We start from the raw sequence: 13877 nt of genomic DNA on the forward strand, positions 1-13877 counted from the left end.
TACTGAACTTTTGTTTTTTGGATTTTACATGCTCTCTACTATGACATTGGGCATTGGCCTTGGCAGACGACGTTGATGGCATTGAATCGACTCTGCCATGACTAGTGGCAGCAGCTTCAGCACTAGGTGGAAGTGGATCTTGATCTTTCCCTATTTTACCCTGCAAATTTTTGTTCTCCATTTTTTAATGTGTGGAATTATATGACAGTAATATATCAATAGCTATGGCCTACTGTACTGTACTACTATATATACTGGTGGTCACCAAAATGCTGCACTGTACTACTATATACTGCTCACAACAATACAGCACAGATATGGATACTTGAAGTGACACGGAGCTGCAAGGTACAGCAATGGCCTACTGTACTGTACAACTATATACTGGTGGTCACCAAAATGCTGCACTGTACTACTATACTGCTCACAACAATGCAGCACAGATATGGATAGTTGAAGTGACACGGAGCTGCAAGATGCAGCAATGGCCTACTGTACTGTACTACTATATATACTGGTGGTCACCAAAATGCTGCACTGTACTACTATTCTGCTCACAACAATGCAGCAGAGATATGGATACTTGAAGTGACACGGAGCTGCAAGGTACAGCAATGGCATACTGTACTGTACTACTATATATTGGTGGTCACCAAAATGCTGCACTGTACTACTATATACTGCTCACAACAATGTAGCACAGATATGGATACTGGAAGTGACACAGAGCTGCAAGGTACAGCAATGGCCTACTGTACTGTACTACTATATACTGGTGTTCACCAAAATGCTGCACTGTACTACTATATACTGCTCACAACAATGCAGCACAGATATGGAGACTTGAAGTGACACGGAGCTGCAAGATACAGCAATGGCCTACTGTACTGTACTACTATATATACTGGTGGTCACCAAAATGCTGTACTGTACTACTATATAGTATACTATATATACTGGTCACACAACAATGCAGCAGATATTGAGCACTGATCATCAGGATACTGTCTAGAACTGAGTCTGACACGGAGCTGCAAGATACAGCAATGGCCTACTGTACTGTAATACTATAATATACTGGTGGTCACCACAATGCAGCACACTGAGCACAGATGTTTGCAGCACACTGAGCACAGATATTGAGCTTTTCAGGCAGAGAACATAGCCACGTCCTCTCCGCTCAATCTCCAATGCACGAGTGAAAATGGCGGCGACGTGCGGCTCTTTATATGGAATACGAATCTCGCGAGAATCCGACAGCGGGATGCTGACGTTCGGCCTCGTTCGGGTTAACCGAGCAAGGCGGGAAGATCCGAGGCTGCCTCGGACCCGTGAAAAACACTTGAAGTTCGGGGGGGTTCGGATCTCAACGAACCGAAACCCGCTCATCTCTAGTTACGAATAATCTACCTCGGGAGCCTCAGACACTTTGCTGATTATGAATGAATTAGAGATGTGCACCGGAAATTTTTCGGGTTTTGTGTTTTGGTTTTGGATTTGGTTCCGCGGCCGTGTTTTGGATTCGGACGCGTTTTGGCAAAACTTCCCTTAAAAATTTTTGTCGGATTCGGGTGTGTTTTGGATTCGGGGTTTTTTTTTTTCAAAAAACCCTCAAAAACAGCTTGAATCATAGAATTTGGGGGTAATTTTGATATTATATAGTTATAGTATTATTAACCTCAATAACCATAATTTCCACTAATTTCCAGTCTATTCTGAACACCTCACAATATTATTTTTAGTCCTAAAATTTGCACCGAGGTCGCTGGATGACTAAGCTAAGCAACCCAAGAGGGCGGCACAAACACCTGGCCCATCTAGGAGTGGCACTGCAGTTTCAGACAGGATGGCACTTATAAAAATTGGCCCCAAACAGCATATGATGCAAAGATAAATAAATAAAAGAGGTGCAAGATGGAATTGTCCTTGGGCCCTCCCACCCACCCTTATGTTGTATAAACAGGACATGCACACTTTAACAAACCCATCATTTCAGCGACAGGGTCTGCCACACAACTGTGACTGAAATGACTGGTTGGTTTGGGCCCCCACCAAAAAAAGAAGCAATCAATCTCTCCTTGCTCAAACTGGCTCTACAGAGGCAAGATGTCCACCTCATCATCATCCTCCGATTCCTCACCCCTTTCACTGTGTACATCCTCCTCCCCAAAGAGTATTAATTCGTCCCCACTGGAATCCACCATCTCAGGTCCCTGTGTACTTTCTGGAGGCAATTGCTGGTGAAAGTCTCCACGGAGTAATTGATTATAATTCATTTTGATGAACATCATCTTCTCCATATTTTGTGGAAGTAACCTCGTATGCCGATCGCTGACAAGGTGACCGGCTGCACTAAACACTCTTTCGGAGTACACACTGGAGGGGGGGCAACTTAGATAAAATAAATCCAGTTTGTGCAAGGGCCTCCAAATTGCCTCTTTTTCCTGCCAGTATACGTACGGACTGTCTGACGTGCCTACTTGGATGCTGTCACTCATATAATCCTCCACCATTCTTTCAATGGTGACAGAATCATATGCAGTTACAGTAGACGACATGTCAGTAATCGTTGGCAGGTCCTTCAGTCCGGACCAGATGTCAGTTTTCGCTCCTGACTGCCCTGCATCACCGCCAGCGGGTGGTTTTGGAAATCTGATCCTTTTCCTGGCAGCTCCAGTGGCGGTAGAAAATGAAGGAGGAGCTGTTGGCGGGTTACGTTCCGCTTGACTTGACAAAAGTCTCACCAGCAGGTCTTTGAACATGTGCAGAACGAGAGATACAACGTAGGCTTTAAACCTAGGACCGAGCACGGTTGCCAAAATGTAGTGCTCTGATTTCAACAGATTGACCACCCATGAATCCTGGTTAATCGAATGAAGGGCTCCATCCACAAGTCCCACATGCCTAGCGGAATAGCTCCGTTTTAGCTCCTCCTTCAATCTCTCCAGCTGCTTCTGCAAAAGCCTGATGAGGGGAATGACCTGACTCTGGCTGGCAGTGTCTGAACTGATTTCACGTGTGGCAAGTTCAAAGGGTTGCAGAACCTTGCACAACGTTGAAATCATTCTCCACTGCACTTGAGTCAGGTACATTCCCCCTCCTTTGCCTATATCGTAGGCAGATGTATAGGCTTGAATGGCCTTTTGTTGCTCCTCCATCCTCTGAAGCATATAGAGGGTTGAATTCCACCTCGTTACCACCTCTTGCTTCAGCTGATGGTGGGGCAGGTTCAGGAGTGTTTGCTGGTGCTCCAGTCTTTGGCACGCGGTGGCTGAATGCTGAAAGTGGCCCGCAATTCTTCGGGCCACCGACAGCATCTCTAAAAAATTCTGCACCACCAAATTCAATGTACAGTATGTGCAAAACATGAAACGTGCTGGAATTTGCCCACATGTAATGCACGCACAATATTGGTGGCGTTGTCCGATGTCACAAATCCCCAGGAGAGTCCAATTGGGGTAAGCCAATCTGCGATGATGTTCCTCAGTTTCCGTAAGAGGTTGTCTGCTGTGTGCCTCTTATGGAAAGCGTAGCCTGCCTAGGAATGAGTTGGAATTTGCGAGATGCTGCTACTGGTGCCGCCGCTGCTGTTCTTGCTGCGGGAGGCAATACATCTACCCAGTGGGCTGTCACAGTCATATAGTCCTGAGTCTGCCCTGCTCCACTTGTCCACATGTCCATAGTTTAGTGGACATTGGGTACAACTGCATTTTTTTGGACACTGGTGACTCTTTCTGACGTCTGTGTACATTCACGGTATCGCCTGTCTAGAGAAGTGCAACCTAGATGGTATTTGGTACCGGGGACACACTACCTCAAGAAATTCTCTAAGTCCCTGTGAACTAACGCCGGATACCGGATGCACGTCTAACAACAACACAGCTGCCAAGGCCTGAGTTATCCGCTTTGCAACAGGATGACTGCTGTGATATTTCATCTTCCTCGCAAAGGACTGTTGGCCAGTCAATTGCTTACTGGAAGTAGTACAAGTGGTCTTCCGACTTCCCCTCTGGGATGACGATCGACTTCCAGCAGCAACAACAGCAGCGCCAGCAGCAGTAGACGTTACACTCAAGGATCCATCGGAGGAATCCCAGTCAGGAGAGGACTCGTCAGACTTGCCAGTGACATGGCCTGCAGGACTATTGGCATTCCTGTCTAAGGAGGAAATTGACACTGAGTGAGATGGTGGTGTGGTTTGCAGGAGCTTGGGTACAAGAGGAATGGATTTAGTTGTCAGTGGACTGCTTCCGCTGTCACCCAAAGGTTTCGAACTTGTCAATGACTTCTGATGAATGCGCTCCAGGTGACGTATAAGGGAGGATGTTCCTAGGTGGTTAACGTCCTTACCCCTACTTACTACAGCTTGACAAAGGCAACACACGACTTGACACCAGTTGTCCGCATTTCTGTTGAAATAATTCCACACCGAAGAGGTGATTTTTTGGGTATTTTGACCAGGCATGTCAATTGCCTTATTAATCCCATGGACAACAGGTGTCTCCCCGGGTGCCTGACTTAAACAAACCACCTCACCATCAGATTCCTCCTTGTCAATTTCCTCCTCAGCGCCAGCAACACCCATATCCTCATCCTGGTGTACTTCAACAGTGACATCTTCAATTTGACTATCAGGAACTGGACTACGGGTGCTCCTTCCAGCACTTGCAGGGGGCATGTAAATGATGGAAGGAGCCACCTCTTCCCGTCCAGTGTTGGGAAGGTCAGGCATCGCAACCGACACAATTGGACTCTCCTTGGGGATTTGTGATTTAGAAGAACGCACAGTTCTTTGCTGTGCTTTTGCCAGCTTAACTCTTTTCATTTTTCTAGCGGGAGGATGAGTGCTTCCATCCTCATGTGAAGCTGAACCACTAGCCATGAACGCATGCCAGGGCCTCAGCCATTCCTTGCCACTCCGTGTCATAAATGGCACATTGGCAAGTTTACGCTTCTCTTCAAACGCTTTATTTTAGATTTTTGGGTCATTTTACTGAACTTTGCTTTTTGGATTTTACACTCTCTCTACTATGACATTGGGCATTGGCCTTGGCAGACGACGTTGATGGCATTTCAGCATCTCTGCCATGACTAGTGGCAGCAGCTTCAGCACTATTTGGAAGTGGATCTTGATCTTTCACTATTTTACCCTCCACATTTTTATTCTCCATTTTTTAATGTGTGGAATTATATGGCAGTAATATTTTTATATCAATAGCAATTGCCTACTGCACTGTACTACTATATACTGCTCACAACAATGCAGCACAGATATGGATACTTGCGGTGACACGGCGCTGCAAGATACAGCAATGGCCTACTGTACTGTACAACTATATACTGGTGGTCACCAAAATGGTGCACTGTACTACTATATCTATACTGCTCACAAAATGCAGCACAGATATGGATACTTGAAGTGACACAGAGCTGCAAGATACAGCAATAGCCTACTGTACTGTACAACTATATACTGTTGGTCACCAAAATGCTGCACTGTACTACTATATATATACTGCTCACAACAATGCAGCACAGATATGGATACTTGAAGTGACACAGCTGCAAGATACAGCAATGGCCTACTGTACTGTACAACTATATACTGGTGGTCACCAAAATGCTGCACTGTACTACTATATATATACTGTTCACAACAATGCAGCACAGATATGGATACTTGAAGTGATACAGAGCTGCAAGATACAGCAATGGCCTACTGTACTGTACAACTATATACTGGTGGTCACCAAAATTCTGCACTGTACTACTATATATACTGCTCACAACAATGCAGCACAGATATGGATACTTGAAGTGACACGGAGCTGCAAGATACAGCAATGGCCTACTGTACTGTACAACTATATACTGTTGGTTATTAAAATGCTTCACTGTACTACAATATACTGCTCACAGCAATGCAGCACAGATATGGATACTTGCAGTGACATGGAGCTGCAAGATACAGCAATGGACTACTGTACTGTACAACTATATACTGTTGGTCACCAAAATGCTGCACTGTACTACTATATATACTGCTCACAACAATGCAGCACAGGTATGGATACTTGAAGTGACACGGAGCTGCAAGATACAGCAATGGACTACTGTACTGTACTACTATACTGGTGGTCACCAAAATGCTGCACTGTACTACTATATATAATATATATATATAGTGTATACTGGTCACACAATAATGCAGCAGATATTGAGCACTGATGATCAGGATACTGTCTAGAACTGAGTCTGACTCAGAGCTGCAAGATACAGCAATGGCCTACTGTACTGTACTACTATAATTATATACTGGTGGTCCCCACAATGCAGCACACTGAGCACAGATATTTGCAGCACACTGACCACAGATATGGAGCTTTTCAGGCAGAGAACGTAGATATTTGCAGCACACTGAGCACAGATATGGAGCTCTTCAGGCAGAGAACGTAGATATTTGCAGCACACTGAGCACAGATATTTGCAGCACACTGAGCAGATATTTGCAGCACACTGAGCACAGATATGGAGCTTTTCAGGGAGAGAACATAGCCACGTCCTCTCCGTTCAATCTCCAATGCACAAGTGAAAATGGCGGTGACGCGTGGCTCTTTATATGGAATACGAATCTCGCGAGAATCCGACAGCGGATGATGACGTTCGGCCTCGTTCGGGTTAACCGGGAAGATCCGAGGCTGCCTCGGACCCGTGTAAAACACGTGAAGTTCGGGGGGGTTCGGATCTCAACGAACTGAACCCGCTCATCTCTAGAATGAATAACTGTGCTTTCTTCTCAGGATTTCTGCCATGTCATGTATGGGGTGACTCCACCCCAACTGGTTTATCCTGCAGTTGGCAAAGGTTTTGTTAATTGTTTTTTCCTTTTTTTTTCCCTAGGTTAATATTTTCTCTCACTTAGTTGCTGGCGGGACGGCAAAGGCCCCGCTCTGCCCTCAATATGGACTTTGATTGTGTATTAATGTACTTCGGAAGTCGTCATGACTTCTTTCTGTTCAGTTTCTGTTATATGTTGTCCGTTATATACCTTTCAAGAACCCAGCTGCTAGTCGGAAGGGTTATTTTCCTTTCAATTGCAACACTATATGTATGGTACAGATAATTCTAACTGTACACCCCCCCCCCCCCCCCCGTTCCTCTCTTTCACTCTCTCCCTTTACTTCTTCCCTCCCCCCTCTTCCCCAGTTTGTCCCTTTTTCAACATGTCAATACGAATGTTTTATGGAATGTTTAGGTCGTTCCAACTACTTACCATACATCCCATGCTCACTGTCTACCATTAAACTAGGTTCTTGGAACATTGGTGGAATTAATTCCCCACAGAAAAGGAAGAAAATACTGTTATACCTGAATAGACTGAAAATTGATATTGTATTTTTACAGGAAACGCACCTTGTGGCTTCTGAAATGTTGAAGCTTAATACCTTAAAGTGGAAAGTTCTTGCCTCCTCCCCATTTACCTCCAAATCCAGAGGTGTGGCGATACTAGTCAAAAGTACTGTTCCCATTGAACTCACGTCCATGACTGCTGACCATGAAGGTAGATTTATACTATGTAAGGTGTTATGTACTATGCAATGTGTACGCCCCTAACACTAAAATACCCCTTTTTTAATAAAAAATGTTACGTATCCTTGCACCTATTAGCGATGTCCCACTTATTTTAGGTGGTGATTTCAATATGGTCACCTCCCTTCAACTTGACAAACACGTACCATGTGCCAGGGGTAATTGCCTGCCCAAACGAGAAATCTCTTGGTTTACACAATCTTTACAAATGCTCGATGTTTGGAGAACTTTGAACCCTATAGAATAAGATTATACATGCCTCTCCGCGGCCCATGGGACCTTGTCCCAATTAGATTACATTTTTGTTTCTGATAAACTGCTGTCCCATGTTCTTAGAGTTCAGATAGAACCTATTGTGCTTTCAGATCATGCAGTAGTATGGATAGATCTAAAATTACACACCGAGAGAAGCACCTTTCGGTCTTGGAGATTTCCTTCCTCTCTATCTCATTCTCTTAATTTTAGGGATAAACTAGTATCCGCTTGGGAGTTATACTGCGACACCAATTCCTCGACTCTCTCTGACTTGCCCCAGATGTTTTGGCAGGCTTCTAAAGGGGGGTACTCACGGAGAGATCCATGCTTAAAATCTAAGCAATCTGACTAGATTGCTTAGATTTGAAGCACAGATCATTCGTGTGTACCCCCCTCAGCGATAGCGATGCGCGGCCCCGCACATCGCTATCGCCGGTGCTAGATTGGCCTGGGTGAAATGAGCGCCCCGTCCTCCCCTGCATCGCTCAGCACACATCGCGCTGTGCTGAGCGGTGGGAGAGATGTGTGCTGAGCGGTTCCTTAGGGGTGAGATTATTTCTCACACTTCTCAAACATTCAAATCTTTACAAACCGAATATGTACAAGCACAAACTATGTTAACAGATTATCTTCAGTCCTATAAATCTGATCCGACCCCTAATAATAAAACATTATATTGTGCATTATATTGTGCAGCCAAACAGGCTTTTGATGGGTTACTTATTTAAATGGAATCTCGATATTCATTTAAAAAAAGATGCCAGACTTCATCGATTTGGTAACAAATCAGGTAAATTGCTCTCACATTTATTACAAGGCCAATGGCCCCCGATGTTAATACACCTCTTAGGACCTCTGATGGTTTACTTACGTCCAGATTGCTCAAATTATGCACTCCTATTATACCACTTTATATTCCAAACCCTCCGCCCCCCCCCCCCCCCCTCCTCTGTCACATGACTTCTGGGAAGGTTTACCTATCCCTCAATTGGAGACTGACCTTGGTGCAACATTGACAGCCGATATTATTATGGTCTCCCAGACCATAGCTCGTCTACAAAATGGTAAAGCCCCAGGACCGGATGGCCTTACATCAGAATTTTACAAATTATTGGCTCCTAAATTGACACCTTTATTGACCAGAGTTTTTAATGATAGTCTTGCCACTGGGGAGCTGCCCCTTTATTTTAACTCTGCCACGCTAACTATTCTGCCCAAACCTGGTAGAGATTTGTCTGATCCTGGATCTTATCGCCCTATATCCTTGCTTAATTTGGATTACAAAATGTTAATAAAAATACCTGCAGAAAGACTTAAACTGGTATTACCTTCTATCATTCATTGTGATCAAACGGGCTTTATTATGGGCCGTTCCTCAGTGGTGAATATTAGGAAGGTTTTGTCAGCAATCACTACGTCCCAGTGTGCCAGATCTGCTGTTCCAGTGGCAATATTATCCTTAGATGCGGAAAAAACCTTTGATATGGTGCACTGGGATCATTTATTTGACACAATATATAGGTTTGGTTTCCCTCCTCGCTTTATTGATTATCTGCGGATCTTATATAACAACCCTGACTCAAGAATCCTCTGTAATGGCTTTTTATCTCCACCCTTCCTTATCCAATGAGTTACCCACCAGAGGTGTCCTCTTTCCCCACTCCTGTTCGCATTGGCTTTGGAACCATTAGCTATATCAATTAGACAATTTCCCCAGTATCATGGAATTAGAGTGGGTGGAATTAACCTCCGTCTCTCGTTGTTTTCCGACGACATGTTGTTACTTATGTCACGACCGGATTTGACTTTACCAGCAGCTTTCGACTTAATCGATGATTTTGGGTCATTCTCTGGATATACTATAAATATACACAAATCCGAATTGCTTCCATTGAACAGACCACCTACCTATTTAAATATCCACGGGCCATACCAAAACATCAAAGTAGCTACTAAAGCCATAAAATATTTGGGGGTGCAGATCCCGACGAACTTACGAGACATTTATGGTTTAAATTTTACCCCAATCATCAAATCTATTTTAAAAAAACTCGATAATTGGTCCTCCTTACCATTGTCAGTATTAGGTAGAAATGCTTTAATTAAATCTGTAATTTTCCCCCAATTATCATATCTGATACAAATGCTCCCCTTGCGATTATCGAAATCAGATATTCAAATGGTCGAAAATATGTTCAGTAAATTCCTTTGGAAAGGTGGTAAAACCCGGATCTCTAGCAGATTTTTGAAACTACCCTGAGAGAAGGGAGGCATAGGATTCCCTGGCATTTTACATTTTTCCCAATCAGTTCTCTTTAGGTAAGTACTGGATTGGTTCTATGAACGCAGCACATTCACTATGTATGAACTGGATTGTGCTCTGTTTGCCCCTTTTTCTCCTGGTGCTCTCCTGCATGCACCCAGCTCTACAATCCCAGATAATATACGCACACACCTGTTATTCAGGGATATCTATCAGGCCTGGTGGGTGATCAATAGGAAACTATCTAGAAATCCCTTATACTCTCAATTCTTACCTCTAAGGGTAATCCACTTTTCACACCAGGCCTTGATGATGCAGTTTTCCATCGCCTACAAGAACATTGCAGATGTTTTTGACCCGGGTGGTATCTTACTCCCATTTGTATCACTGAAAGAGAAATTTGGTTTACACACCTCACACCTCTATGCGTATTTCCAAATCAGACACTACATAGCTTCCTTACCACCAGTAATGAATGATTCTTATTTGACTGACGCTCTTTTTCCTTTATTGAGTTTATCCTGCTCTCGTCCATATAAAACTAGATATTTATACAATGATTTGCTTAGTGTACCGTGTAATAAACTCCAAAGCCGAGTTGTGCAGTCATGGAACAAATTTATTCCAAGTCTTACAAATTCTGAATCTATATTTCATCATTATGATAAGACATTGCAGGGCATATATCTCACAGGCACAGAGACAACATTTTGTAACTGATGAGACCGGACGCTGCTTGAAATGCTCCCACTCTTCGGCAACGTTCTATCATAACTTTTGGGAATACGGCAGTATTAAAAAGTTCTGGAACAAAATAGTACAGTATATTAATGTTAGTCTTGGAATCAGAGTTTCATTACACCCTCAGGTTTTACTATTGGCAGATTTTATAGTTTGGAACTTGGGTATATCCCATTCACACTTCTACCCATTTTTTACTTTATTAGTTGTTACCATTGCAAAAAAGGTTATACTCCAGAAATGGATATCTAAACATGCTCCAACCTTATCAGCAGTACATGCCACACTCCTTAAGTTTCCATTTATAGGTCTTTTGTCTACTTTAGGTGACTTGGAGGGTGGTGTAGTAAAATTTTACAAAAAATTGAATCTTTATATTAGTACCCTCCCACACACATCTCAAGATCAGATTTTTGCCCAATTTGAATCCACGGATTGGTATCTACACAGGAAAATACTGTTCAACTTGTAAAATGACATTTTACTGCATTGTCTTATGATTTCTCTTCACTAGTATTACACTGTGAGATTCCTGCCATCCTCTTATATATGGATTATCACTATAAGATTTACTTACCAAGGTTTACTTAACATTGCACGTTGGTCCTAGAGTTATGTAGGTTTATGTATGACATGTGATTACTCAGGTAGTTTGTTACCCCCCCTCCCCCCACCTTCCCTTTTCCCCTTTTTCACCACTCTTTTTCTTTTTCTGATCTCGCATTCTTTTTATACTGACTTTTAATGTGTGTTTATGCGGTGTATGGACTTTTGCATTCCTTTATGTATCACCGGGTACCTAATGGTATATTCAATCGTTTTTCATCCGATACTAATATCTGACCCTATCACTGATGTCTGTACTCGACCATCTTGGTCCATATGCTGTTTGTTCCCTCATTTATAAAAGCAATAAACATTATTTGAAAAAAAAAAAGACACAACATCATTGTTACTTCAGTTTCAACATCTGGGTCCGTTATCTGAAGGTTTGCAGTAATGCAGTGCAGATGTTACAAGCCTCTATACTTGTATCCCGCATGAAGTGGGAATGGAGGCTGTGAGGCTTCTTATTGAGGATAATGCAGTGTATCAGGGCCTAGAGATAGGCTTTTTCATGCAGTTGCTTGATAAGGTCCTCAAGAGAAATTATTTTGATTTCAATGGTGGCTTCCTGCTACAGATAGCAGGCTGTGCGATGGAGTCAGCAGTGGCCCCATCGTACGCTAATGCATTTATGGACCAGGTTGAAAAAAATATGTTTTATCTAGACCCCGTGGTGTCTTCTCAAGTGATTTATTACAAACGGTATATAGATGACTTGCTGGTCTTGTGGTAGGGTCCCAGGGAACAACTGGTCTCACTTTGGGATAACCACAATGATACGCAGCACATGGTAAAATTCACTTATATAGTGGACAAGTTAGCGATTAACTATCTGTATGTGACTATTACCTGTAAGGATAATGCACTTAAGACCTCGCTATTCGTCAAACCAACTGATAGGAATACCCTGTTGAATCACCAGAGTTTTCGTCCATTGCCATTGCATAAGGGATTACTGTACCCCCAATTTTTTGCGAGTACGGCGCATTACCTCTGATCCAGATGAGATGATAGTGGCATTGGAAAATATGCTTAAGAATTTTGCAGAACGGGGTTATCCCATCAGGGAATTAGAGTCATCCAAGGCACGGGTTTTAGCGTTGACAAGAGAACAAACCTTATGTCCTACTATTAGACATGCTGCGCTTTCCAGCACGAGGTTACCATGGGTTAATAAATATACCACCACTACTGTGAGATCAGTCAAGAAAGCCAGGCAGCTAAGGTCGATTATACAAACAGATACGGCATTATCAAGTTTAGCAGACACTAGCCTTTCTCTGACGTCCTAGTGGATGCTGGGAACTCCGTAAGGACCATGGGGAATAGCGGCTCCGCAGGAGACTGGGCACAAAAGTAAAAGCTTTAGGACTACCTGGTGTGCACTGGCTCCTCCCCCTATGACCCTCCTCCAAGCCTCAGTTAGATTTTTGTGCCCGGCCGAGAAGGGTGCACACTAGGGGCTCTCCTGAGCTTCTTAGTGAAAGTTTTAGTTTTAGGTTTGTTATTTTCTCTAACGTCCTAAGTGGATGCTGGGGACTCCGTAAGGACCATGGGGAATAGCGGCTCCGCAGGAGACTGGGCACATCTAAAGAAAGCTTTAGGACTATCTGGTGTGCACTGGCTCCTCCCCCCATGACCCTCCTCCAAGCCTCAGTTAGATCTTTGTGCCCGAACGAGAAGGGTGCACACTAGGGGCTCTCCTGAGCTTCTTAGTGAAAGTTTTAGTTTAGGTTTTTTATTTTCAGTGAGACCTGCTGGCAACAGGCTCACTGCATCGAGGGACTAAGGGGAGAAGAAGCGAACTCACCTGCGTGCAGAGTGGATTGGGCTTCTTAGGCTACTGGACATTAGCTCCAGAGGGACGATCACAGGCCCAGCCATGGATGGGTCCCAGAGCCGCGCCGCCGGCCCCCTTACAGAGCCAGAAGGCAGAAGAGGTCCGGAAAATCGGCGGCAGAAGACGTCCTGTCTTCAACAAGGTAGCGCACAGCACTGCAGCTGTGCGCCATTGCTCCTCAGCACACTTCACACTTCGGTCACTGAGGGTGCAGGGCGCTAGGGGGGGGCGCCCTGAGCAGCAATAAAAACCCCTTGGCTGGCGAAAATACATCACATATAGCCCCCAGGGCTATATGGATGAATTTTAACCCCTGCCAGAATCCATAAAAAAGCAGGAGAAAAGTCCGCGAAAAAGGGGCGTAGCCTATCTCCTCAGCACACTGGCGCCATTTTCCCTCATTTTCCGTTGGAGGGAAGCTCCCCTGGCTCTCCCCTGCAGTCACTACACTACAGAAAGGGTTAAAAAAGAGAGGGGGGGCACTAATTACGCGCAGTATTAAAGATACAGCAGCTATAAGGGGAAAAACACTTATATAAGGTTATCCCTGTATATATATAGCGCTCTGGTGTGTGCTGGCAA

General features: G+C 44.0%; 1 long non-coding RNA gene across 1 annotated transcript in view; it reads left to right on the forward strand.

Annotated features, from left to right (window-relative positions):
• Nucleotides 1-13877, forward strand: part of LOC134918003 (uncharacterized) — a 65673-nt gene that overhangs the window by 2892 nt on the left and 48904 nt on the right. Inside the window, exon 3 of the long non-coding RNA XR_010177436.1 lies at nucleotides 7405-7561. This is a non-coding gene — a long non-coding RNA (uncharacterized LOC134918003). The remainder of the gene's footprint in view (nucleotides 1-7404; nucleotides 7562-13877) is intronic.

This window comes from Pseudophryne corroboree, chromosome 1, assembly GCF_028390025.1.
Source record: "Pseudophryne corroboree isolate aPseCor3 chromosome 1, aPseCor3.hap2, whole genome shotgun sequence".
Taxonomy (NCBI): Eukaryota; Metazoa; Chordata; class Amphibia; order Anura; family Myobatrachidae; genus Pseudophryne; species Pseudophryne corroboree.